The sequence below is a fragment of the Moschus berezovskii genome, chromosome 2 (genome assembly GCF_049115385.1).
Source record: "Moschus berezovskii isolate FMDL1 chromosome 2, NW_MosBer_1.0, whole genome shotgun sequence".
In the NCBI taxonomy this organism is placed as follows: domain Eukaryota; kingdom Metazoa; phylum Chordata; class Mammalia; order Artiodactyla; family Moschidae; genus Moschus; species Moschus berezovskii.
Window position 1 is genome coordinate 117811126 of NC_142461.1, and position 25426 is coordinate 117836551.

Genomic DNA, 25426 nt, shown 5'->3' on the forward strand with positions numbered 1-25426 from the left:
CTTAAACTTTAGTGTGCATCAGAATCACCTGGAGGACTTGTGAAAAGGCAGACTGCTGAGCCTCACTCACCAGAGTTTCCGACATAGTAGTATAGAGTGAGCCTTAAGAACATGCCTTTCTAACACTGTACTAGGTAGTGCTGCAGCTGGTCTAGGGACGACATTCTGAGGATAACTGGCTTAGGTATAAGAAGGAGACAACATCTATGGTTGCAGAGAAGTTAGGGAAAATGAAGACTAAGGAAAAATCACTCATTGGCTTTGCCTTTTGATAACTTTTGAGATGGCTTTTATTAGCTATTAGTTATGAAAATGACAAAGAGCTTCCAGTATACAACTACTGAAGAAATAGAAGTAACACGTGTATACCATTGTTCAGTAAATGTTTCACACTGGGTAACACAATTCTGGTGGGAAATTTAAAAATATGTTATCTTTTGAGCAAAACCGAATATGTCATTCATTCATTCAACTTATTTATTATGTATCTAATATGCACAGGCACTGTGTTAGACTCTGGGTCACAATAGACATTGTCCCTGACATCTCACTGAACTTATAGTTAGGGAGGATTTAGAAAAGAAAATATGCAAATACACACCCAATGATAAGTACAGAGATAAGGGAACTCATAGAAGCAGTATCAAAATAGCAAGATTCAGGGAAACTTCCTAGAAAATAAAAATTAAACTGAGCATTAAAGATATACAGGAATATCCACATGAAAGCTAGGGGACCAGAGTGGGGAGAAAGGCAGAGGGAACAAGAAGTGCAATAATTCAGAGACAAGACAGAGAATGCCAAGTTAAGGTAATGCCAACATAATTCAAGATGGTTAAAGTCCTAGGGCATAGGACATGAAGCTAAAGCTGAGAGCAGATCCTTAGAGCATCATTGTGGTTTAGTCGCTAAGTTGTGTCCAACTCTTGTGACCCCATGGACTATAGCCCACCAGGTTCCTCTGTTCATGGGATTCTCCAGGCAAGAATACTGGAGTAGGTTGCCATTTTCTTCTCCAGGGGATCTTTCCAACCCAGGGATCAAACCCAGGTCTCCTCCCATAGGAGTATCATGGACTCTGTCAAAATATCTTGAACTTCATATGAAGAGCAATGGGGAGTCATTAAAGAGTTTGTTGTTTTTTTTTAAAGGTTTTTTAAAGATATAATTCACATATCACATGACTCACCTATTTAATTACACAATTTAATGGGTTTTAGTGTATTCACAGAGTTGTCCAACCATCAACACAATCGATTTTAGAATGTTTTCCTCACCTTCCAAAGAAACCTCACACCCATTAGTAGTCACTTCCCGTTTCCTGCAATCCTCCCAGTCCTAGGCAGCCACCAACCTATGTTCTGTTTCTGTAATCACACAACATGTGGTCTTTCACTGAAGAGTTTCAAGCCAATGAGTGGTATCATTAGATTTGAGATTCAGAAAGGTCTATCTGTCTGACATATGCAGCCTGGATTGGATTGGAGGGGAGGATGGTGAGCCTAGAAGCAGAGAGACCCATCAGGGAGCTGCAGAAGGAGTCAGACCAAGGAAGTGTTTGTGGGGATGGAGAAATGAAATGGACTCAAGGGATATTTAAGAGGCAGTATTGGCTGGGCTTGCTAATTAATGTGATGTGGTATATGAGGAGCGGCTTCCCAGGTGGCACTAGTGGTAAAGAAACCACCGGCCAATGAAGGAGACATAAGAGACCTTGGTTCGTTCCCTGGGTCGGAAGATCCCCTGGAGAGAGGCATGGCAACCCACTCCAGTATTCTTGCCTGGAGAATCCCATGGACAGAGGAGCTTGGCAGGCTACGGTTCATTGTGTCGCAAAGAGTCGAACTAAAGCAACCTAGCACGCATGCATGCAGGCATATAGGGGGTAGTGGGCAGAAAAAGATGGCTCTCAAGTGTCATCCCTGATGGTGGGTTGATGGTGGCACTTGCCACTGATATGGGATCAGGAAGATCAGGTCTGTGATGAGATGGAAAAAGATGATGAGTCAGTGTCATGATATGATACACCACTGCCCACTATTTGGGTGGTTATCAGTGTCATTAAAAAGGAGATAGAGATTCTCAGGAAAAGAGGAAGATGGTATTATTTTTTCAATCTTTCTAAGACCCCAGAAAGACCAAAGCAACTGATATACAGAGTTCATACTAATTCAATAAGATTAAAAGTTTATTTGAATTTTAATAGAAGTATGCTGGTATCAAAGGGGAAAACTTAACTTCTTTGCCTTGAATAATTTTGCTGCATCAATAACCTGTCACCTTTCAAAATCATAACCATGGGACCTACAGGACACAATGAGCTCTGTGAGGCCATAGAATGTATTCCCCTGAACCTGGTGAGGAATTCACCTGAATTTAAAGAAACAGGGATTGATTACAGAGTCAATTTTCAATTACCTGTACTAATAGAGTAGTGGTGTGCGTAATCCCAAACTGTGGTTAACCAAAAATCACTTATATTTGCTTTTGGATTGCATTATTTAAGCTATTTATAGCAGTTGGGATTCTACCTACATTTTTCTTTTGTGATTACTAGCATTAATTTGCACCCTCTGACTTCACACTAATTTTTGGCAAATAGAAGTGGCCTAAATATGATAAGTGAGAAGGATATATCACTTGGGGATTTTATATATCCCACACAGCATCTACAAATTTGATAATTCACACTATAGATTTTTTTTAAAGGTCCGTGAGGGTAGAGATTACAAATCTCCCTTGATATCCCACTTCTCAATTTAAGAACATTTGCCAATGGGAAATGATTTTCCAATGCTAATCTCAATCCTTTTGCTAAAATACAAACTGATCTTTCCATCTTTCCTCAATGGGCAAAAAAATAAACAGGCTCTGTCCTCCATGGACTTAACTCTGATAATGCTGAAAAACTCCTCTTGTGTCTTTTCTTTCTCAAGCAGAACCAGTACCATTCTATTTGTTGTCCTGATTTTTCAGCCAATCACTAGCTGCTCCCAGAAATCGAAGATCATTTAAAAAACCCCAAAGAACACGATATTTCCTAAGAAACAAAATCATCTGCATTTTGTCAATAAAAACCAGTACAATAAGAAACTAGTTAAGAAATTTTATCTCAATTTTTTAAAATTAAGAAGTAATACATATTCACTCTGCTATATTTAAAATGAATAGTCAACAAGGACCTACTTTATAGCACAGGGAACTCTGCTCAATATTCTGTAACAACATAATTGGAAAAGGAATTTGAAAAGAATAGATACATATATATGTATAACTGAATCACTTTGTTGTATACTTGAAGCTAATACAACATTATTAATCAACTATAATATAAACTAAAAAGTTAAAAAAACATTTCAACTTGACATTCACAAAAAAGAAGTAATATATGTTATTAGAGAAAAAAAGGAAGCATGAAGAAGAAAATTTAAAGCATCTATGATTCTACCAGCTGGTGGTAACCACTGGATCCTGGAATCATCCAATTTCCACTTCAGCCCTCAGTTCCTGAAAGAAATATGGAGGGCTGGCAAAAACATTTTATGCAGTATTACAATTTTTGCAGCATCACAATTTTTAAAAGCTATACCCTCATTTAGAATCTTTAAACCTGATGACCTAGATACAATCTCATGGAAACCTTTAGTGCAACGTCTACACTAAAAGCAGATGGGAAGCTTCCTCAGTTCAGGGTCCATTTCCTCTCTGCACACAGCCTAATCTCAGCCTTATACCTGACGCTCTAGGTTTCATCCATTGATCAGCTACAGTGGCATCACCTAGAATCTCATAGAATTGCATAATCTTAGGCCCCACCCCAGACCTACTGAATCAGAATCTTTGTTTGGTCAAGATCCCCAGATGTAACCAGATTCTGAGTCATTGGTACTGCTGCTCAGTTGAGATGCATTGCTAGAGTTTATCAATTGACTGGTAAGTAAATATGAGCTTGTGTTTAGTCTCTTCAGTTGTGTCTGACACTTTGTGACCCCATGGACTGAAGTCTACCAGGCTCCTCTGTCCATGGGATTCTCTAGGCAAGAATACTGGAGTGGGTTGTCAAGCCCTCCTCCCGGGGATCTTCCCCACGCAGGGATTGAACCTGCATCTCCTGCTTCTCCTGGATTGTAGGCAGATTCTTTACCACCACAAGCAAAGAAAAGCACAGGAAGAACATGACAAAGAGAAGAAGAGAAATTCTTCATGAGGCTTAGAGCTTAGCTGCTCTGGTGGCTCTGCCTGGGCGCATGTAGGAGGCATCCATAGTCTTTTTGTACAAACTAAATTTCAGAAAATGGAAAAACAAATTCAAGATTAAGTCATGGTCCACAGCAACTGCTTTAAATTCTTTGTTTCTTCAAGAATAATATATTGAAGAATAACCATTTGGCACTAGGGCCCAATACACATCCTCTTGGGAACTTCCCTGGTAGTCCAGTGGTTAAGACTCCACGCTCCCGATGCAGGGGGGCATAGGTAAGGGATTGATCCTGGGCATGTGGCGAGGCAAACACACACACACACACACACAAAACACAAAGAACCAAACATCCTCTTGCTTTTAATTTAGACGCCCTGTGGGGTAGGGGAAGGGAAATGGCATTGGGGTATGGAGGGGGTCTTGGGCACCCCTTGAGACTAATAAAGGGATATATATGGCCAGTCTTCTCTGTTCTTGTATAATCCTTGTGAAACTGTAACCCAGTGGTTCCATCTATCAGGGGTTTGCAATTAAGAATAGGGGAAGGGATAGCTGGGGAGTTCAGGATGGGCATGTACACACTGCTTTAATTAAAATGGATAACCAACAAAGACCTACTGTATAGCACATGGAACTCTGCTCAATGTTATGTGGCAGCCTGAATGGGAGGGGATTTTGGGGAAAATGGATACATATATATGTATGGCTGAGTACTTCGCTGTCCACCTGAAACTATCACAACATTGTTTGTTAATTTGCTATACCCCAATACAAAATTTAAAAAAAATTTAAAAGAAGCATAGTTTCAACAGTTCCATATCTACCTTTAATCCACTTCACTGCTATCCATCCTTTTGCTTCACTCTTCCCACACTATGTAAATTAAATTACTCTTTGCAAATTCCTTCCCTCTTCCTTTGTTCTTCTCTATTCTCTGTTTTCTTACAACAGCAGCAGCAAGTGCAACAAGATTTATTTAGGCAGGAAACAGAAATAAACTGTGTGTTGGGAGGGGCAGGAAGGTTGGAAAGAGAAAAGGGTAAGAAAACTCTTATTCACACACACATATGCACACAATTATGATTTTTTTCTTCAAAACTTGGGTCATACCATTCAGATTGTTTTACATCCATTTTTCGCTTAATACCTAATGAGCATTTCCCTAGGTCAGTAAACAGTCCTATTAAACATACTTAACAGCCTCAGGGTAAAAGAGGAAGATGAAAAAGCTGGTTCAAAATTCAACATTAAGAAAACTGAGATTATGGCATCCAGTCCATCATTTCATTTCAAATAGATGGGGAAAAAGTGGACACAGTGACATATTTTATTTTCTTGGGCTCCAAAATCACTGTGAACAGTAACTGCAGCCGTAAAATTAAAAGAAACTTGTTCCTTGGAAGGAAAGCTATGACAAATCTAGACAACATACTCAAAAGCAGAGACATCACTTTGCCAACAAAGATCTGTATAGTCAAGGCTATGTTTTTTTCAGTAGTCATGTACTGATGTGAGAGTTGGACCATAGGGAAGGCTGAGTGCCAAAGAATAGATACTTTTGAACTGTGGTGTTGGAGAGTCCCTTGGAGAGCAAGAAGATCAAATCAGGCAATTCTAAAGGAAATCAACCCTTAGCATTCACTGGAAGGACTGATGCTGGAGCTGACTGAAACTCCAGTACTTTGGCCACCTGATGCAAAGAGCTGACTCACTGGAAAGACCCTGATGCTGGGAAAGACAGAGGGTAGGAGGAGAAAGAGATGGTTGGACGGCGTCACTGACTCAATAGACATGAGTATGAGCAAACTCCAGGAGATAGTGAAGGACAGGGAATCCTGGCGTGCTGCAATTTATGGGACACAAAGAGTTGGATGCAACTTAGTGACTGAACAACAACAGCAGCCTCACAGAATTCTAATGTATAGACACACTACAAATCATTTAGTTAGTCTCCTATTGTTGGATATTTAGGCTGTCTCCCCCCACCTTTTTTTTTTTTCATGTTTGTAAGTAATGCTGTGATGAACATCCTTGTATATAAGTAAATCTGTTTCCACATCTCTGGTTATTCTTTCAGGGCAAATTTCATTTGACTTTGATAACAAAAATAAACAACTTGACCTTGGACTGAAATATCTTTGTTTGTCCAGTACTCAATTATAGTGTGGCTTTTCTCCAACAGAAAGCACACTGTAGGGTCTGAATGTCAGTTTTTAATTAAGCAGGTTCTACAAGACTGACTTTTGTAGCTACTTGAAATTAAAATGTCTGCCTTCTACATCTAAGTTAGAACAAATTTACCTGAGTACCTCAGGACTGGGACATATTGCTCTGAGTCTAGAGTCACTATCTACCTTATGCCTTGTACCTTATCTTATACCTTGCTTTCAGAAACTCTGCTCTTCTAAGAGTAATGTTCATTATTTTAGGCAAAAACATTGTCCATAAATTAGCAAAGGCTCTTTGTGGTTTCTTTCAAACCTTCTTCATTTGGAAGCCTACAGAATGATTAAATTGTCAGTATGTGATCCTTGTGTGCACAAAACCATTAATAACAACAATAGTCATCCTCTATGGAGGATGAACTATATGCCAAGTACTCTGCTGAGCAATTTACAACCTCCAGTAGTTATCTATTGCTGTATAATAAAATACTCCAAAATTTAACATCTTAAAGTAACGAATATTGTCTCACGGTTTTGGTGGGTCAGGAATCTTGGTGTCTCTTAGTGCCTTTTGTAAGGCTAAAATCAAAATCACGATATTCTCAGTTGAACCTTAAGGCTCAGCTGAGAAGATTGACATCCAAGTTCACTCATGTAGTTGCTGGCAAAAGTTAGTTCATCTCAGACTGTTGGTCCAAAGGCCTTAGTTCCTGGGTGGTTGTTGGCACTGAGTCTCTCGTAAGGCAGCTCACAACATGAAAGCTAGCTTCCATTAAAGTGAGCAAGTAGGGCAAGCAAGACAGAAATCAGAGTCTTTGTCTGTAAGTGAATCTTGGAGGTGACAGCATCTCTTTTGCCACATTCCGCATACTGGAAGGGAATCACTAGGTTCAGTCCATACCCAAGAGTACTTGAATCCCAGGAGGTGAGAATCACTGGGAACTAACTTAGAGCATGCCGACCACACAACCACTATCTCATTAACTCAAATAACACTTCTTTGAAGTAGATATTGTTAATCCCCACTTACAGATAAGGAAACAGGCGCTCACAGTCAGTAACAGAGAGTCTGAGAGTCAAATCTGTTTCTCTGACTTCAATGCACATACGCTTAGTCCTGCATGCTCAGTCGGACACTATCCGTAAAGATTGTGAGGTCCTAGAAATAGTGTAGTAGCAATGAGTCATGTCTTAGCCTCTTTGGTTTATTCTTGGCATTCTTGTTTTTTTCTCACTTTCTGTCTTCTCGTATTTAAGTGAAATTGCTTAGCTTATACTAATAAGAGGACAGCACAACCTGACGGTGTTAGGTTAGAGATGGAAGATCCAGGGTTGTTTTTGAGTTCTGGTAAAAATTAACTAGTTTCTAAATCTCCATCAAGAATTCTTATGTATCTTTCCCCATTCCTGGCCTACATTGCATATTAGCTTTGAAGATGAGCTATAAAATAAATATCATTGGGGGAAAATCCCCATGGTCAAGAATTAAACACACATGCACGATCCTCAACACGTTCTCTAGAAGATGTCTATTCATTTTCTCTAGCCAGTGGAGCCATAAATTTGGCCTGTACTCGGCACACTCTATGTGTTTTGCTTTATGAAGGCATAAATCACCAAGATACAATTTGTGTTTGATTTTTTGGACACTTAATTTGCTTAAATGTTTAGCAGTTCATAGATGTAAATTGTGCTGGGCATAATTCCAAGTGGAATAAGCTGAGTGCAAGAAAGCTATACATATAAGGATGTAATTCAGAAGAAAAATCATCTCAGCTGGTCAAGTTACTCCTCTTTATAAGTTACTTATAAATAACTTTCCTCCATAGGCAATATAAACACTTAGTAAATACTTCTAGAGGAGGGAGCACTGTAGTAAATTTAAAGAAACCTCACACATAATATGCTTCTATATGTTGGTAAGGGTGTAATGTGCAGGGGATGTACCATGCATGTCTGATCTGACACAGAGAACATATTGATTGACTGTTGTTGAATATTGTCAGAATGCCTCATTGATAATCAGGCATGGATTTTCACCCTGTCAGCCACTAACTAAATGTGTGAACTTGAGCAAGTCACTTAACTTCTCTGTGGCTCAGTTTTCTCATTTGAAAATGAGGGGCTGGATTAAATAATCTCTTAATTCCTTCCCAGTTCTAAACTTTTATGACTCTAAATACTTTCTGGGATTCTACACAAAGCGTCCCTCATGCCATGGAGAAGACAAAGGAAAACAGGAAGGAGTTTGGAGGCCAAATGCAGGAAGTTTTGGAAACTAAATACCAGTAGAAGAGCTTCTTAACTGTTTGAGTGTAATACACAGAGAAATCGATTTATAGAGAGATCTATAAATTTATAGAGAAATCTATAAATTGATAGAGGTTGGTGTTTTCCAAAGTGCGCAGAACGTGCCTCTGGGCAGGAATGCCTGAAAGCAGCTCTTGGGGCTGCCTGAGAAAGTCCAGCAGTGAGGCAGCTGGGATTCTCCACAGATGAGGCCATGCCTGAGTTTTTTAGCTTTCCATGGGAATGAAGCTTCCTTTTACCTGGGAGAAGTGGAGGCATCTTCCTATACATACTGTGCAGCCGGTTTTCCCAGACCACTCCTGGAAACAGTGACACCCAAACCCAAACTGTCCTGTTGGGGCTCCCCACTGACATGTTTGCTCTCCTGCTTGCCTTTTAAGAAAGGGAAAAACTGGGGCAAGGTCCATCTATGAGCCACAGACCCATTGTGCATGCAGCAGCACCTGGCCCGTCAGCTCTCTTGGAGATGATGGGAGTAACAGGGAACCAGTGCTGTTTCCTGCTGACCCTTAGATATGAATTTCCCCAACAAAATCTATTTTATAACCCAGTGGTTCTCAAACTCTTGCATGGATCAGAATCATCTGAGGACTTGTTAACACAATTGCTGGGTTCTGCCCCTGGAGTTTCTGATTCAATATGCTAGAATAGACCCAAGATTTGCATTTTTAACAAGTTTCTAATGCTGCTTGTCCAGGGCCCATGCTTTGAGAATCCACGCCATGTGACATTATAGAATTTGTCCTGAACACTATTGTAAGACAACTGGTAATAAGCAAGACCATTTAAAGTGCTACATGGGTAAAATATTTTTACTTAAATAGCTATATATTTATTTTAATGTGTATTAAATCTGTACCTTCTATTGTTTGACAAAAGCTGGTTTTCCACTTACAGCATCATTATCAATTTAACTTTAAAATTTTTAAAAAAATATTAATAGACCATATTTATTTATTTGGGGCTATGCTGGGTCTTTGTTGCTGCACACAGGCTTTTCTCTAGTTGTGGCAAGTGTGGGCTACTCTTCTAGTTGTGGTACACAGACTTCTCGTTGAGGTGGCTTCTCTTGTTGCAGAGCACAGGTTCTAGAGCATGAGGGCTCAGCAGTTGTGGCATGTGACTTTAGTTACCCCATGGCATGTGGAATCTTCCCAGACCAGGGATCAAACACATGTCCCCTGCTTTGGCAGGTGGATTCTTAACCACTGGAACACCAGGTAAATCCAATATCAAGTTAATTTTAAATACATTTATTTTAGCAAAAAAGTAAATGAATTTAAAGAAACTAGGAAATGGCAACCCACTCCAGTACGCTTGCCTGGAAAATCCCATGGACAGAGGAGACTGGGAGGCTGCAGTCCATGGGATTGCTAGGAGTCGGACACGACTGAGCGACTTCACTTTCATGCATTGGAGAAGGAAATGGCAACCCACTCCAGTGTTCTTGCCTGGAGAAACCCAGGGATGGGGGAGCCTGCTGGGCTGCCGTCTCTGGGGTCGCACAGAGTCAGACACGACTGAAGTGACTTAGCAGCAGCAGCAGCATCCAAGCATTCATGTAAACAATAGAACAAATGGTATATCATAACAAAATGTCTGAATATGGTAATAATAAAACTGGGTGAGGAGCCTAGTGGGCTGCCGTCTATGGGGTCGCACAGAGTCAGACACGTCTGAAGTGACTTAGCAGCAGCAGCAGTATAAACAAGAAATAGAAATTTTTGTAGTAGAATTATTGGATCAGAATATTAAGAGTGGTTTTGCAGAGAACAAGTACTTACAGTTAGTCTTATGGGGGACAGATATAGATAAGCCAAGAAGCAGTGAGAATGTGGAGCAGTGGCTGGAGAGGGCCTGGTAAGAGCCACAGGATATGTGTATGTCAATGTCAAACATGGTGCTGAACTGAAAAACCTCTCTGCTCAGCTTGGTGTTTCGTTTATATGACAACAAACAACTATTATAATGATTTCCATTTTTGATTTGTTATTTTGGTATTGGACACTGGCCATAATCAGTCTCAGTAATTTTGTTCACTTTGTTTTCACTTGTTATTTGCTTATCTTTATCTGGTGAGTCTACCAAAGTGGAGTTCATGGCTCTAGTTTTCCTGCTTATTGAATCATCTTTAGAGGTCAGCAACCCCAATGAAGAAACTATCAGCCCGATAGTTATACAGCCAGAATTACAAACTATAAACCAGCAGATGCTACTTCAAAAATCTCTGAGAAATAAAACTGTTTATCTGTTTTCAATTAGCTGAACATGTACATTTAAAAAGCGCTATTAGAAGAAGATTCCATGAAGAAGTGACCATGTAGCCTATTTCATTTCGCTAGACTGTAATTTAATGTTTGGAAATAATAAGTTGTTGTTATAACAGGATATAAACTAAAAGTATTATTTGCCATTTTCTGCAAACTTGTCATATAAAGAGCAATAATGCCGTTCTAACATTTTTGCATCATACAAATTCATTTTCTTCCCATAATGGCCCACAGTGAGAGGGCATTTTTAGGACCCATACAGAACACAAACAGGGGTTTGGAAACCATATGTTGTGCTATGCCTTATTAATGGTCACTGAATTGGTACTTTCAAAAACAAATCCTAAAGACTAACAATTTAGTTAAAAGACTGCTGCACTTGCCTTTAAGAAAATTCCACTGCCTTGACAATCTAAGATAATTAGCTCTAACTAGGCAGTCCTGGGTGTTCACTGGAAGGACTGATGTTAAAGCTGAAGCTCCAATACTTTGGCCACCTCATGCGAAGAGTTGACTCACTGGAAAAGACTCTGATGCTGGGAGGGATTGGGGGCAGGAGGAGAAGGGGACAACAGAGAATGAGATGGCTGGATGGCATCACCGACTCGATGGAGGTGAGTTTGAGTGAACTCCAGGAGTTGGTGATGGACAGGGAGGCCTGGCGTGCTGTGATTCATGGGGTCGCAAAGAGTTGGACACGACTGAGCGACTGAACTGAACTGAGGCAACAGTGTAGGAAAAAACCTGGAGAGCCCTCTCTGACTCTACTGACTACTTGTGACCTGAACCACTGGTTCTCAATTAGACTTATTTGGAGGGAGTGTTAAACTACATATTACTAGGTCCATCCTAGAGTTTCCAATTCAGTACGTGTCAGTATGGACCAAGTATTGCAATTCTATGAAGTTCCCAAGTGGTGTTAATGCCACTGGTCCTAAGGCCACACTTTGGAAACCACTGATTTGGAGGCATCTATCTCTTTTTTTGGATTTCCCTGGTGACTCAGACAGTAAAGAATCTGTCCACAATGCAGGAGACGTGGGTTCAATCCCTGGGTCTCGAAGATCTCCTGGAGAAGGGAATGGCTACCCACTCCAGTATTCTTGCCTGGAGAATTTCATGGATTCCTGGTTTGCCCTCTTTCCCTCCACAATTTGTGTGTGAGTGTGTGTGTGTGTGTGTGTGCACGCGCGTGCATGCTTAGTCACTCAGTCACATTCAATTCTTTGCAAACCCATGAATTGTAGCCTGCTAGGCTCCTCACTCCATGGAATTTTCCAGGCAAGAAAACTGGAGCAGGTGGCCATTTCCTACTCCAGGGTATCTTCCCAACCCAGGGATGGAACCCACATCTCCTGCATTGACAGGCAAATTCTTTACCTCTCCACCACATGGGAAGCCCGTGTTTGTGTTTTATGTGGGGATAAATCTCCATAGTATCTATGCTTGTCATGAGTGCGAAATCGTTTCAGTTGTGCCCAAGTCTTTGTGACCCTATGGACCATAGCCTGTCAGGCTCCTCTGTCCCTGAGATTCTCCAGGCAAGAATACTGGAGTGGGCTGCCACATTTTCCTCCAGGGGATCTTCCCAATCCAGGAAACAAAGCCAGGTCTCTTATGTTTCCTGCATTGGCAGGTGAGATTTTTTTTATCACTAGTGCCGCCTGGGAAGCTCATAATATCTATGGCTACTGATTATAAATAAGAGTTGGGTAAACTACATCAGTATATCAGCAAATTTTCTGATCATGCTTCATCAATGTTTCACATGCACCATGAAATTAACAGAAAACATAAAAGAGAATATTTTTAAAAATATAAATTTATTTATTTTAATTGAAGGCTAATTACTTTACAATATTGTAGTGGTTTTTGCCACACATTGACATGGATCTGCCACGGGTATACATGTGTTCCCCATCCTGAACCCCCCTCCCACCTCTCTCCCCATCCCATCCCTCTGGGTCATCCCAGTGCACCAGCCCCGAGCACCCTGTCTCGTGCAAAGAACCTGGAATGGCGATCCTTTTCACATATGATAATATACATGTTTCAATGCCATTCTCCCAAATCACCCCACCCTCACCTTCTCCCACAGAGTCCAAAAGTCTGTTCTATACATCTGTGTCTGTTTTGCTGTCTCGTATACAGGGTTATCGTTACCACCTTTCTAAATTCCATATATATGCGTTCAGTTCAGTTCAGTCACTCAGTCGTGTCCGACTGTTTGTGACCCCATGAATCACAGCACGCCAGGCCTCCCTGTCCATCATCAACTCCCAGAGTTCACTCAAACTCATCTCCTTCGAGTCGGTGATGCCATCCAGCCATCTCATTCTCTGTTGTCCCCGTCTCCTCCCACCCCAATCCCTCCTAGCATAAGACTCTTTTCCAGTGAGTCAACTTGTTGCAGGAGGTGGCCAAAGTATTGGAGTTTCAGCTTTAGCATCAGTCCTTCCAATGAACACCCAGGACTGATCTCCTTTAGAATGGACCGGTTGGATCTCCTTGCAGTCCAAGGGACTCTCAAGAGTCTTCTCCAACACCACAGTTCAAAAGCATCAATTCTTCGGCGATCAGCTTTCTTCACAGTCCAACTCTCACACCCATAAATGACCACGGGAAAAACCATAGCCTTGACTAGACGGACCTAGGTTGGCAAAGTAATGTCTCTGCTTTTTAATATACTATCTAGGATGGTCATAACTTTCCTTACAAGGAGTAAGCGTCTTTTAATTTCATGGCTGCAATCAGCATCTGCAGTGATTTTGGAGCCCCCAAAAATAAAGTCTGACACTGTTTCCACTGTTTTTCCATCTATTTCCCATGAAGTGATGGGACCAGATGCCATGATCTTTGTTTTCTGAATGTTGAGCTTCAAGCCAACCTTTTCACTCTCCTCTTTCACTTTCATCAAGAGGCTTTTTAGTTCCTCTTCACTTTCTGCCATAACTGTATTGGTGTTTTTCTTTTTTTCTGGCTTACTTCACTCTGTATAATAGGCTCCAGTTTCTTATACCTTGTTAGAACGGATTCAAATGTATTCTTTTTGATGGCTGAGTAATATTCCATTGTATATACGTACCACAGCTTTCTTATGCATTCATCTGCTGATGGACATCTAGGTTGCTTCCATGTCCTGGCTATTATAAACAGTGCTGCGATAAACATTGGAGTATGTGTGTCTCTTTCAATTCTGGTTTCCTCGGTGTGTTTGCCCAGGAGTGGGATTGCTGGGTCTCATGGCAGCTCTATTTCCAGTTTTTTAAGGAATCCCCACACTGTTCTCCATCGTGGCTGAACTAGTTTGCATCCCCACCAACAGTGTAAGAGGGTCCCTTTTCTCCACATCCTCTCCAGCATTTATTGCTTGTAGAATTCTGGATAGCAGCCATTCTGACTGGTGTGAAATGGTACCTCATTGTGGTTTTGCATTTCTCTGATAATGAGTGATGTTGAGCATTTTTCATGGGTTTGTTAGCCATCTGTATGTCTTCTTTGGAGAAATGTCTGTTTAGTTCTTTGGCCCACTTTTTGATTTGGTCATTTATTTTTCTGGAATTGAGCTGCAGGAGTTGCTTGTATATTTTTGAGATTAATTCTTTGTCCATTGCTTCATTTGCTATTATTTTCTCCCATTCTGAAGGCTGTCTTTTCACTTTGCTTATAGTTTCCTTCATTGTGCAAAAGCTTTTAAGTTTAAGTAGGTCCCATTTGTTTATTTTTGCTTTTATTTCCAGTATTCTGGGAGGTGGGTCATAGAGGATCTTGCTGTGATATATGTTAGAGAGTGTTTTGCCTATATTTTCCTCTAGGAGTTTTATATTTTCTGGTCTTATGTTTAGAACTTTAATCCATTTTGAGTTTATTTTTGTGTATAGTGTTAGAAAGTGTTCTATTTTCATTCTTTTACAAGTGGTTGACCACTTTTTCCAGCACCACTTGTTAAAGAGATTGTCTTTTCTCCATTGTATATTCTTGCCTCCTTTGTCAAAGATAAGGTGTCCATAGGTGCATGGATTTATCTCTGGGCTTTCTTAAAATAGAACATTTTTAAATTATTTGTTACTCCATCCCCAGAGCTAACCATTATAACTGATACAAAAATTTTAGAATTTATTTGATAAATGCTTAGGTAAAACAACAATAGTACCATGCATATAATGTGTGTATTTGTTTGCATGTAGTATAGTACTTTTCTTTGTCTTTTTCTTTAAAAAAATGTAATTTTTAATTTCTAAAAATATTTCACTGTAGGAACCCACATATTTTTGAAAGTAGAAAATAATCTGGAATTCAGCCAAACTTCTCTTAAGACAGCAATGAAGTTACTCCAGGTAGAATTCACTGTGGAATCCTTGGCTCATGAACTTGAAAAGGACCTCCAAGGTCATGCATGAACACGAGAAGGCTCCAGAGAAATTTGTGAGTTTAGTTATGTTTTTCTCAGCAGTATAATCATTATTGCAATTTCATTTGAAAAGTAAAGGTAATTAACCCTGGCTGTAGCCATAACTTTTTTTTTTTTTGTATTTTGGATGATGAGTGTCTGATTTTAAGCAACTGTATCCCAGATAGAAAATCTAAATAGAAATTTTGCTTCAAGAAGTTCAGGTTTGTAAACAGCTTACACTGAAGCAACTGTGGGTTGCCATTCCCTTGTTCAGATCAAACAATAAAAGAGGGACCACGCGTTATTTCTCATTAGACCTTTCCTTCAAAGTTGGGAAATCTGAATTCATATTAAACTTCTGAAGTTTCTTTATCTCAATAGAGACTGTCTGAAACTCTAACAAATACACCGACTCTCTTCTCTATTACCCCAAAAACTTCACCATCTTTTATATCCAATTATATGGTTTGCTGAGGGAAAGTAAAATAATAGAAACAATTTCCATATAATCCAAGGCAGGTTTAATCTACCTTATTGAAATCAGTCTGGTATAAAAGGCTACAGGTCCAAGGAGATTTTTTTAAAAGAAAATGTTAGATCTATCTACATAACTATCTACACAACACAATAGTATAATTAATAGTATTAATTGAATCAGTATTAAACATCTTAGTAGTTCTAATAACTCAGAGGTATATACGAATGTCATTAAATAACAATGACCTACACAGTAATATTTTTGTTCAGTGGTGTTAAGTATTATCACACTATCATAACCAACTGGAGAGGTCTGGAATTTGTATTTGTCCAATTTTTTACAAATAAAGTAGAAACAAAGATGAAAAATTTCAGATATTTTAAAGTATTTATGAGGAGGAAATCTCAGCTGCCCAATCCTAATCAGTTATCAAACCATGTGACCTCACTGGTGGGGCATATGAATAAGTTTAGTTTTTTTCCCTTTAGGGCATGAAATTTATTTAAGAATATCATTTGAAAATTTTGTTCATTTTTTAAAAACAGTTTAATATTAAATTCACTTTATTTTTTCTACTGTGAAGAAGCAGGACAGATAACTTCATGTTACTGCTCAGGCATATTGCTAGATAGGCAAGGTGGACAGCTTTCCTGAATTAAACTGCAACAATGCCAGTCTGATATCCTGAGGTTTAATTGCCACCAGGTATCTATACATCAGTATTAGTCTAAATGGATGAAAGGGATTAGATTTTAACCTCCCAAAGTTAATTCTCCTTGGGGTATTCTTTCCTTGTTCATTCTCCTTATTGTTCCTCGAGGTCTTGGTCCTTGGTCCTCTTCTTCCTTCTGACATTCCCTCCTTGGCAAATCACCATCTCCAAAGAATCCATAACTCCCCAATGTAGGTGATTCCAAACTACAATTTTAGCTTAGTTCTCTCTAGAATACAGAGCTTGCTCTGTCATTTCAAATTCAATATTTCTCAAATTGAACTTTTCTTCCTTAAACTTGCTTCTTCTTCTGACTTCTCCATTTGTGTAAATGGCACTGTCATTCTCCCAGTTATCCTATTTTGAAAGACTTTGAGATCTTTGACTCTTTCCTATCCTCTGTCCCTTACATCTTACCCATCTGCTTCCACGGTCTCCACCATGCCTATCTCTTCTTTCCCTTTCCCTCAGCTGCACCAAGGCTTCTCAACAGTGGCTACACCTTAGTTCAATTCAGTCGCTCAGTCGTGTCCGACTCCTTTGCGACCCCATGAATCACAGCACGCCAGGCCTCCCTGTCCATCACCAACTCCCAGAGTTCGCTCAAACTCATGTCCATCGAGTTGGTGATGCCATCCAGGCATCTCATTCTCTGTCATCCCCTTCTCCTCCTGCTCCCAATCCCTCCTAGCATCCGTGTCTTTTCCAGTGAGTCAACTCTTCGCATGAGGTGGCCAAAGTATTGGAGTTTCGATATGACTGAGCGACTTCACTTTCACTTTCACTTTTCCAATGAACACCCAGAACTGATCTCCTTTAGAATGGACTGGTTGGATCTCCTTGCAGTCCAAGGGACTCTCAAGAGTCTTCTCCAACACCACATTTCAAAAGCATCAATTCTTCGGCAATCGGCTTTCTTCAGTCCAACTCTCACATCCATACATGACCACTGGAAAAACCATAACCTTGATTAGACGGACCTTGGTTGGCTACACATTAGGTGACCTTAAACAATAGCAGCAGCTGCTGCAAAATCATGCCAGTTTCCACTCCTGACCAATTGAATCAGTAGATCTGTAGGAGGAATCTAGATTTCAGTATTTTTTTAAACCTCCTCAGGATAAAATATGAAGATGTGCTTGATAATCCCTGAATCAGATTCTTTGCAAAATAAATCCTACATGTTTTTCCCACCTCTAACTCTCTCGAGTCTAAGCCTTCCTCTACATCTCAACTTTAGCATTAACTTTCTCATTGCACTGCTCTGGCCAGGGCAGTAAGTTGCTTAAATGCCTTCCACATCTCTCACCATTGCCTTCAGAATAAACTCATATTTTACCCTAGTTCACAGAAGTCTTCCAGAACTTGGCCTGTACTCTCCAACCTTGCTTCACATTAGCCCTCTCCATACACTATAAGCATTTGCCAAAATAAGAATGCTCTCCTTGTCCTTACTGAATGTCCATGCTCCTGAATGGATTTCTGTGCTTCACTTAAGATGCTGTCAGCCCCATGTTATAGAATACACAACCAGAAGTGGCTTACCAAATAAAAAACCCTTGCAGCACATAAAAAGAAGTTTGAAAGTCAGGAGTTCCAGGATTGGTTTCTATGTTTTGAATGAAAATTGGCTACTCTGCAATTCTCTTGCTTTCCCCCAGATATCAAGATGGTAGCCATTACTCCAAGCATCACATCCTTGGGTGACAGCGTTCAAGGTGGGAAGGAAGCACAGTTTCTTTCTTTTCTTAAATCAGGAAGTAAACCTTTCCCCAAAGTCCCTGTATCCAATGTCTCTTCAGTACCATTCACCACTTAGTCAAAAGACCACACTCTTGCTTCAAGTCAGACTCAAGAAATGAATACATTATGTGTGTAGTCTCTAAACTGTGACACTGGCTCTTCTAGCCAAGAAGTGAGTTGAGAAGGCAGCAACTCTGGGAGGCAAACACCTGAGAGGGTTTCTCATATTTGCCTTTTGAAATACAGTCCTTTTTTTTTTTTTTTTCAAAACTCCATACAAATGGCATTTGAACTCCATACAGAAGAACTTCATGAAGCTTTTCCCAATCCTGACCAGGTAAAAGCCTTCTCTCTGAATTCCTATGATTCTTTTGTTCAAATTTCTCTTCATGATCTTTCTGTGCTTCTGGGTTTTGTCATGTGATTTGCGTATGTGTCTTATTTCTTCTTTTGAATTACAAGCATCATAAGGGCAAAGCCCATGTCTGTCATCTTTGTATATCCCACAGTACCAAGTCAACTGAAAAATTTTGCTATAAGAATTATTAATATATTCTGGCATTTACTGCTTTCACATTATTTGTTCAGCTGCTTCCCCTTTCAAACTTGTTTTCAGTATTTGCTTTACATAGCTAGTAAGCTGATGGAGATTAAATCACAGTGATATTAGGATTCACTTATTGTCTTTTTCCTGGCAGCTTCCTTCTACCCAGTCACCTGAGGGGAGCAGTCTCCCCATTCCCATTTCTGCCAGTTTCAGACAGAACAGATTCAGTGGTAATACACTAGTTGTCACACTCTTGAGCCCCTCTCTCAGTAAAATATTTGCAGTTCTCTGCTTAGAGCCTTGGGCTGACTGGGTTGGAATACACGCTGCTTGTAGGGCTAATGAGAAAATTCCCACCAGGCAGTACCTCACCCCCACTGGGCTCTCCAGGGAGGGTCAGCCCAGCAGAGAAGGGTGCTACATCTTCACCCTGCTCAGGGGAGACACTAGCTGCAAATACTCAGCTCTGACAGGAAAACAAATGGAAATCAGTGGGAGGGGGTAGTGCTTAGGCAACGCAGAGTCATTTAAAGAACAGTAATAATGATAGTTTTCAAAGCTTTATTTATTTGAGAGTGAAAGGACAGGAATTTCATTGGCCTCCCATGCCAGAAACTGGGTTGTCTCAACTACCCCTGTGGTGCTTCAGCAAAACTCACATGGAGTGTTCTGTGGGAGCAGCTTCTGGGCAAGAGGAAGCAGCTTTATACCCTAGTTATGTTCTCCTCAGCATGATGTATGGAGCTGACATCACCCTTGAGAATTGTGTTTCTGCCCTCCTTGGGGCTATAATCAAAGAGGGAAATGTGTTCTAGATTGTTGAGTGTGTACATATATGTGTATGCATACACAGGCATTTTCATGAATAGTCTATCTGGGGATGCCTTTTGAAAATGGGTTTACAGTCATTTTATTTGTCTTGGATGAAAGGCTCATCTGGTGCAGTAAGTATGCTGCTGCTGCTAAGTCACTTCAGTCGTGTCCGACTCTATGTGACCCCATAGACGGAAGCCCACCAGGCTCCCCCATCCCTGGGATTCCCCGGGCAAGAACACTGGAGTGGGTTGCCATTTCCTTCTCCAATGTGTGAAAGTGAAAAGTGAAAGTGAAGTCGCTCAGTCGTGTCTGACCCTCAGAAACCCCATGGACTGCAGCCTACCAGGCTTCTCCATCCATGGGATTTTCTAGGCAAGAGTACTGGAGTGACTTGCCATTGCCTTCTCCGGCAGTAAGTATAGAAGAATTAAATTGGATTTTCCTGGAGCACGGAGGGGATGATGCTAGAAACCTGGTAGAATTAAGTAAAGCAGTGGGGGTGGGTGGGGTGTTGCTGTCTGTTCCCCTTAAGGAGGGCTGTGCCTTGTTGACCAATTTTAAACTGTTGTGACTCAGAGGAAATCAGCTGGAAAACTTTAAATGCCTTAATTGGCCATTTAAACATGGATGGGGGCTCCAGACAATTTGATATCCTTTGTGTCCTGTCAGAGGATGGTGAGAGGCCTTCTCCACTTCAACTTTCTTCTTGAGCAGCAATTCTTCGAGGTTCTTTTTTTTTCCCACTTAGGTAGCTATGGGCCTAGAAGACTGTTCCCTGCATGGCACAAATAGTGACTGCTGCCTGAAATCCATCTTCTCTAGTACCCGAGGGAAGGAACAGGACCAAATGGGGTAGACAGGATTCATGCCTGGCTGTGTCCAGGTTACAAGGACTTTGAAAGGGTAGCGTTTACCTGGATGAACTTTTAAATTTAGATAAACCAATGGAAACTCTTGTGTGAGTGATCCAAATGCACCATAAGATGATGCCAATATTGAGAATACTTTCCAAAAGTCACTCATATGGCAGAATGAAATAAACCAAAGTACAACATTCACCCTTCAATAATTTTTCTGAGTGTTTGATATGTGTGAGGCTCTGGACTAAGCATTATACATATATCATCTAGTTCATATTTGAAACAGCCCCTTGAGGTTGCTACTATTAGCTTTATCCTACAGATGAGAAACCTGAGATTTGGAAAGTTTCAATCCGTGATTTTTGAATTTCAGAGTGCCTCAGAATCACCTGGAAGGCTTGTTAAAACACAGGTCACAGAAATTCCTTCCTCTCTGACTGCTTGGGAACTGAAACATCAGCTTTCCCCTGCCTTTAGACTTAAACGGAAACATTGGCTCTTCCTGGGTCTTGAGCCTGCCAGTCTTTGGACAGGAACTCCACCATCAGCTCTCCTGGCTCTCTAGCTTGTGACTCACTCATCTTGGGACTTGTCAGTCTCTGTAATGACTTGAGCCAATGTAATAAATCTCTTTCAATATGTATAAACAGCCTATTACCTCTGCTTCTCTGGAGAGCCCTGACTAGAACAGATTTTCTGATTCAGTAGGTCTGGGGCCAGGCTTGGAGGAAGTGCTTTCTAAAGAGTTCCCAAATGATGCTGATGCTGCTGGTTCAGAGACCTCACTTTGAGAACTTTGCTGTAGGCTAAGGAAACGTGAACAATCTTCTTTAATAATTCCCTCAGCCCAGATTCTATCGCCCAGATTCTCCCAAGAGACCCAACTTTCTTTAAACACACTTTTAATTTGTTGTGTACATGAGATGAATAAGATACAACCCTTTCTTTCAAGGTGCTCACAGTCTAGAGCCGAGACTAGGAGATAGAATACAACGTAAAAATAAATCATTTCACTAAAGTGTAATAAGTATTTGTACAAAGTTCAGTGGGTGCAGAAAAGAAAGAAGAGTCAGGTTTACCTGAGGGCAGAGGATGCCTGAAGTCTTCACAGTGGAAGGAAGACCAGGGCAGGAAATGAGAGATGCAAGAAATCAAAGCTCAGAAAGTGTGGTCAGTCTTTCCTTCCATCTAGCTTATTTTCAGTTTGGCCTGGTTCCTTTAAGTTCTGCTGGGGCCTGAGTATTTTAGTTGGTACTTTCGACATCTACCCCAAAGTACATTGGTTTCCCCTCTGCCAGCTCTCCCACACCTGGTCTGTTCAGGCCCATCCAAGAGACATTCAGGAGGAAGGCATGCTGACCCTCTTCCTTGTCAATTGTCCTGGAGATTGAAAGAGGCTCCATGAGCTTTACAACCGGCAAAAATTGTCGCCAGCTTCACAATACTGGCCAACATGTCTACGCTTTGAAGTCTGGTTGCTGCCTTTTACAATTCTATTTATAAAATGTACTAAAGATGTTTAAATGTGGCAGAGATTTCCAATAAAATCTGGGCTGCTTGAGAATCAGGATGCTGGTCTCAATTTAAAGTGCCTGTTAAATAATAGGATACCCATGTAAAAGGGGCTCTGAAAGACTGACCAAATAGCTCTCATGGAAATCAAGCTCACTCACCAATGCCTCTGATAGGATTCCAGAGGTTATCAGGCCCTGTATCTATTCTCTGTTTATGCTGTAAAAGTGCCTTTTAATACAAAGTGATTGAATTTTTGTTTGAATCAGTCACTAACAAAAAAATCCTAAACTAAAACAGGAAAAAGTCTCTAATAAAACATTTTGGCATAAACTTTGGCTAAAACTCAAGCAAGGGCTAACAGGTAGTTGCCATTATTCTATAAGGCCTGGCTCCCCGAAGAAGAGTCTGGGATCATACCATACATTCATAGAATCATAACTCTGAACATCATTTGGGGACCAATCTCTCTTGACAGTCCATTTTGTCTTGAGAACTTTATTAGACCCTTCAGGAGGCTACTAAAAAATAAGACGTGGTTCCTGACCTATGCCCTGCCCATCACGTCTGTCCTCAAGTTACTCAAACAGCATTGTTGATTCCAGCTTCAATCCTGCCCACTTTAGTCCATCCTTGCTGCTAATGCCTTAGTTCACATCTTTATTTGTGTGCCAAATACTATAGGTTGATTTATCCCATACTTATTTCTATACCCTTTGTTCAGTGTCTCCTGATACTTTAGAGCCTGCTTGCTGCTGCTGCTGCTAAGTCACTTCAGTCGTGTCCGACTCTGTGTGACCCCATAGACGGCAGCCCACCAGGCTCACCCGTCCCTGGGATTCTCCAGGCAAGAACACTGGAGTGGGTTGCCATTTCCTCACTTTAGAGCCTAGAAAGCTAAAATTCCTACCCCCCAGACTCTCCTGAAGATAGCAGAGTCCATTGGACACATTCTGGCCCATGAAATGGAAACCAAAGTTAGCTGGAGATTTCTGGGTTGCTCTTAGATTTCCTGAAACAAGTACAGACTCTTCATTCTTCCCATTCTTTCCTCCTTTCCACTCCTAAAATGTGACATGTCAGCTAGATCTGCAACTGCCATCTTGTGATTATGACAGAAATGACAAGAGAATTGCAGAGTCCTTGGCTTTGCCACCTTAAGCTACTGAAACAATGTCTGCAATTACCAACATTTGTACTTCTCCTTATGAAAGAAAAAATAAAAATTCAAATTTGTTTAAATTACTATTTTTAGTTCTTTATTAAAGTCACAGATACTTCCTAATTGAGCTATTACATGTACTTAAGGTGATTAAGTTACTGCCTTGAGCCCACACAGCAGAACAATGATTAAATTGGATAGATACGCGTCTAATTTTAAAACTTGTCTTTACTGAATTTTCATCTCCGAATAGTGTGGTGTCTTGCACAGTGTGGTGTCCACCTGGAACATAAACGTTTTTTCTTTCCTTCAGGAGAAGATATCTTCTAAAATCTGATGCAGACTGTCTAGACAGATGTGCCAAGTTGTCTTGCACAGAACTTGCTCTAGGAGAGTCAATGGAAAGACATCTCTCAATAATGCAACCATTAGGTATTTGGGCCTTGGCTATCCTGGGGAAAGGGTAATAGGCCCTTTTTGTAGCTTGACAAAGGCAGCCCCTCCAAATAACAACTTGGTAATATAGATGTGATCATTGTGGGAAAAATGAGGAAATCTTCACAGACATCAGGGAGCCTTCTGAAAAGAAACAGTAGCACTCTCAACTCTACCATTCTCCCATCTTTTGAGATTCACAACTTTATATACCTCTGCTGGATTCAGAAAGTTTTTTTTTTTTTCACTTTCATCAGTTCTATTTTTTTTAAATTTTAATTGGAGGCTAATTACTTTACAATATTGTGTTGGTTTTGCCATACATTGACATGAATCCACCTCGGGTGTACATGTGTTCCCTATCTTGAACCCCCCTCCCACCTCCCTCCCCAGATGTCTCCTTGTAGAAAAAGGAAGTGAAGACAACTCAAAAGGAAAGTCCTTATGGGGAAAGTCTCTCCAGAGTGGGCCTCTTGGTTCAGTGGCAATACCTAGACTGATGCAGAGAAGGACTGGTTCTGGCACAATGAGGATTTGCTTTGAGAATAAGAGTTGAACATGTTAGTGTGAACCAAGCACTGATAAGGTCTGCAGACATATCTGAAACAGCAAGAGAACCACCGCACAAAGATGCATCAGCATATCAGACCAATGACAATAATAATGACTTTTTCAAACTGTAGCATTTGGCAGATTCTCCAATTTGGTCTCTGAGAGACATCCAGAAGTAGAACTTGGGCCCTCTGGATTGAAGGAATACCGGGGTTCTTAGATAATGCAAAAGAATACCCTCAGAAAGATCCTGAATGCTTATTATTTGATGAACAGGGGAATCAAGCTATTCTAATTTGAAGAATACAGGATGTGATCAAATTTGTTTCCTGAGCTGGTGAAATGAGCCATAACAGTTACATGGGTAATACAGTTCAAATATAACTAAAATGACCAAAATGTGGGTATCTAAATGGCATTGTTGGTAAATGCAGAAATCTATTTGAATTCAGAACACACTGAATTAACTAAACCATATTTCAAAGACTTCTTTTATGTTGAATATTTTCTCCTGTGGTCAAGAGTCTCCGGAATCAAGAACTACACTGGAGAGGGAGTGGAGTCACTGGAAAACTCTATTATTTTCAGTTCCATGTTATACACTATGACTTACTAAGCCAATAAATATTCATACTAGATAGTATCAAAGATAGTATTAACCTTCTGGCATGTGTGATAGAGAAGCTTTGGCCCCAGTGCTAACGACCTTTGCATTATTTTATTAAGATCTTACAGATTTTCGATGATTCTAAATCACAGTATTGGAGAGTTAACAAGATTATATTAAAAGTAAAAATTGTATATACAGAGTAGTGGCAGATGAACCCAAAAAGGGTAGACTGGATGATTCACTGGTGTTTGGCTTAATTGGTAATATTCATAATAAATGTTTAGGATATTACAAACAATTCAAGACTTAGCTATACTTTTAGAGATCCATTCCAGATATACAAAGAAAAACAACAGTGAACTAATATAACTATCTTAAAATTCTCCAAAAGGCTTTAAGTATTTAACTCCAAGTGGGGATCCTAATGAAAAACATACCAATGCCAGATTTAGTTCATCAGAATGCCTCCAAAATTAATTGAGTAAGGAGGGATCTAATGGGTTTTTAACAGTTTGCAGTTGTGCGAGGCACACTTCCTATTCCTTTATTTAGTCCTCACAATAATCACAGGAAATGGGTACTGTTATTATCCCCACCTTATATGAAGAAATGTAGGCACAGAAGGCTTTCATGGATTGCCTCAAATTATACTGCCTGTAT